The following is a 4,098-nucleotide window of genomic DNA, read 5'->3' as shown; positions in this document are numbered from 1 at the left end:
TTAAAATATTTACCTCTGAACAGAACCTTTCTCTACTATGACCTATATTCTCTTGCTTTCTCCCTCTCATATCTACCTATATCTATATCTCATCTTTGCACAGAAGTGAAGATGAACTCTGGAACTCAAAGACTGTAAGCATAAAAAAGACAAAGGTGGTGTCTCTGAAAGAGGTTACCTCCTTAAAAAAATATCTGCATGCTGCAATGTCAGAGATAYAAGTCTATGAACATTAGGAATCTATTCTTAATACACATTAACAATTAATCCYCACTGGGAGTTTACAGATCTCTTTATCCCTATAGAGAGATTTTCCTTTCCTATTTTCCCACAATAGAAGAAGTTTCGAAATTTAAAGACTAGTTTGCACTAATAATTGTTTGTCTTTACTTTTTCTTAGTAATTATAGGTTTTTCTGTTTACCTTTTCTATGTCACGTATGAGCTGAGTACATTCCACACTCTTTTAGAAAATGATTATACCTAAAAATTCATCGTTTTGATGTTTAAAGGTATCTCATTCAATCTATTTCTAGAGGTCCACATAAAACAAAACAAAACACAAAACCTGTGACTATCTTGCATTCCAATAGAATAAAAATCAGAACAAATAGATGAAAGGCAAAGATACCAAATGCAAAATGACAACCACAAGAACATAAAGAATAAAACTGTAWATCAACATTCAAAATATTTTAATACGAGTCTGCCCCATGCCGATACCGATGATAAAGGCACTATGGTTTTGTAATATGAATAAAATACTTTTAAAGCCAATGCAATCAGTAAAATGAAGAGATAAATCTTATTTATGTCAACTTTCTCCCACCATATTACGTATATATCAGTCACAAAGACATAAAAAGAAGAACAGCTCTGTGGCTAATGTACTAATCAAGCATTTCTTTTTAAGGTGAAAATATTGTTATTTTGTTATTTCACTTCCTCTTTTCCTGAAGAATCTGCTAAACTCCCTCCTTTGTAGTGCTCCTCTGGCAGTAGTGCAGTAGTGTAGTGCAGTGCCCCTCTGGCTTTCTGAAGGAAGTTTGCCTCAGTGAAAACTCTTCTGTGAGAGTGGCTCACTTGTATCTACCCATAATTTTCCTATGGACCAAGTGGTTTGGGAGACTTCAGGAAGTAACTAGACTAAGTTAGGCTTTGTTAGTCTTGGCAGGACCTCCTTTGCATGCACCCGTGTACTCCATCCACTACAGACCTGTGATAGATTGACTTCGACTTTGGCTAGATCTAATTCAGAATAAGCTTCTGTTCCAAATACAGCCCTCTCCTGTCCCCTCTTCCTGAATTATATGGAGCTGGTCATCCCTATGATCCTAGAAGATTTTCCTAGCAGTGATGCCTTGCACTAAAGTCTCTTGAAAGTCCCTCCAAAAAACACATCTCCTGCCACAGGATCAGGATAGGATTGACTCAGGCACAGGTTAAATAAATAAATAAATAAATAAACACAGAACTTTGCAGCCACTGTTTGAGAAGTCCTGGGTACTGCTGTCCTTGTCTATGTGCCACAACCATCCTCCTTGTCCCTTGAATGCAGTGCTTAGAGTCTCTATACTGTAGGGTCTCTACTGTCTGAGCTTTCTCCTTCCAGTCATTCCAGTAATCTGATATTGATTACCACAATAGGTGACATGCTTCTAGACACAACTAACTAATTGCTTATGAAGAATTCAAGCATTCTCCACARGAAGTGCAGAGCCTAAACTAATGGAACTGATCTGTGCCACAGTCTATGAAGATGTCCTTGATGGTAACTCAGTGCTTGCACTTAGAGGACACAAGTAGTAGAGCATCTAAATGAGGATGAGTGTCTACAGCCACTGGCTTTAGGTTTCATCATAATCCTCATTCTACTCCTCGTAGACTTCTTGTCAGTAAAATGTCATCAAAGATAATAATAATAACAATAATAATAATAAATAACACACAGTGTGGTTAAGAATAGAAGGCTCAAGGTTTTCAGAAAATGCACATGACTTCGTTTACATCTTTCAATTTTCCATGCAATTGATTAAATTCCTTTCCCAATTCTCTCCTTATACCCTGCATACCTTTTATCCTGCCTGATACTGGACTTCTTAACTACCACTGGAGGTAGATCTACCACAGTAAACCCTATTCCTACTCAAAAGCCGAAAAGATATGAATACAGGAAGGTTGATTCCCATGGGTCAGTGGTCTTTGCCTGACCTGTTTCCTGTGCCTCTACAGAGGCCTTGAAGATTAACACATTTAAGCCTGGTGCTCTTTATTTCCCTGAAGACTTGTGCATTTTTAAATTCCTAAATTCATTTTGAAACATTTTCTTCAGTTTTGGTATCTTTGTTTCTCCTATGCAATAATGGCATAAGGATATCTTCTTATATCTAAGGGATACATACTATAAAGAGTTAGAGATGTTATTATAGCAATGGGATCTTAGACAGTTTTGCTATCAGCTATGTTATTCTGACCTTTTAGAACAGGCAGGAGTGCCATTCTAGGTTGGAGATGCAGAAAAGAATATTAGTAATAGATTTTTGTCTCATTTTCTCTTTCCTTATAAAAGACTTCCACTTAGAACATCTAAAAAATTTCTTCACATTTCTAGCTTTCTTCAGAACACATTAACAAGATCAGAGTTTGGAGAATACTAACAAAAATATCCACAGCTCTTCATTTGAATTTTTAAATGAATTCACTTTAACTGATTTTGAATCCCTGTGGTGCATGTTTTCCACATATATTTTAGCAAATAAGCTAACAGGAAGACACATCCAGTAAAACAGTTAATTTTCAGAAAATATTTTGTAATATATGCAAAAAGAAAATCACAAATTCATAATGGTGTACACAGGAAGCAATCTCCCAGGGGCTGTAAATATTATGCTCACCCAGTCAACAAACAGAATACATAAGATATGAAATACTGAGATGATATGTTAGACCTGGAGCACTTCACAAAAGATGCTGTATATACCTCCCACAGAGTTCAATACTTCACAGGATTTTGAAAAGTTGACAAAATGTTTTGTGAGAAATCATTCCTTTGGAACAAAAGTGTGTGTCATTCCTGATTATTCCTAACTTTTAAGACCTTTCCAATTGAGCTGGAAATTGGAAAAGGCCCCTAGAAAATCACAATCACAGAAAGATGTGATAATATAAATGATATCTGGGCAAGACTATACAAAGCTTAAATAAGTTCTTGATTCCATGAAGTGTTGAGCTGTGTTACATATTTAAAAAGTATAAAATGTACAGTTATGTTCCTACAAGACCTACATGTAAAAATATTTCTAACTTATTCAAAATGCATGCTATTCTGTTTTTGCTTATTCCAAGTGTGTTTAGTAAACAAGAGTCACTTAGTCACTTGTGAATGATATGCTCTAAAATCAAATTTAAGGGTAAACTTAATTATGCCCACAGATGGTGAAGCATAATTGATGACAATATGTCAATGTAAACTGGAACTAGCTATGTCTAAGAACATATCACTATCAACAACATAATAACATTATAAATATTTTAAATAACTACTTCATAAAAATGATTTGCTGGTTAATTCTAGTTACCTTTGTAACTAAACTACTATATGATGTCAAATATGTCTCTCTTTTTTTTTTTTTTTTTTTTTTGTAATTCAAGTTCCTTTTTCTTTCTGTACTATACATCCTGCTTTTATCACTCTTGCAAGGAATCAATGGGGGAAATATTTTGGTAAGAAAAGGGAAAACACATCACACATTTTCATGAAATAGTCATTGAGGAACTGCCACCTGAATTTCATGGGAATTAAGCAAGAAAAATAAAAGAGCATAACCATCTTTATGCATGATTTACTAACACAAACAGAGAAAGTTTTTGCCCTTATTATTTCATTTGATAGAAGCAACCTCTAGTTTACATAAGACTGGGAGAATATAACTATAGAAGAGCACAGACCTATCCACAGGGACAGAATTTGTTCATCATCTGGCCACAACTCTAACGGGTGAAATAACATCGTAGCACTCTGGTGCTAAAGTTTATGTACAATTATAGGCTACTGTATTTCCAAAGGTATTCCTATTTATTTTCTTTTTTATTGTTAGTT

Source organism: Nothoprocta perdicaria, unplaced genomic scaffold (assembly GCF_003342845.1).
Source record: "Nothoprocta perdicaria isolate Ctin4 unplaced genomic scaffold, notPer1 scaffold_396, whole genome shotgun sequence".
NCBI lineage: Eukaryota > Metazoa > Chordata > Aves > Tinamiformes > Tinamidae > Nothoprocta > Nothoprocta perdicaria.
Note: the sequence above shows the minus strand (reverse complement) of the source record.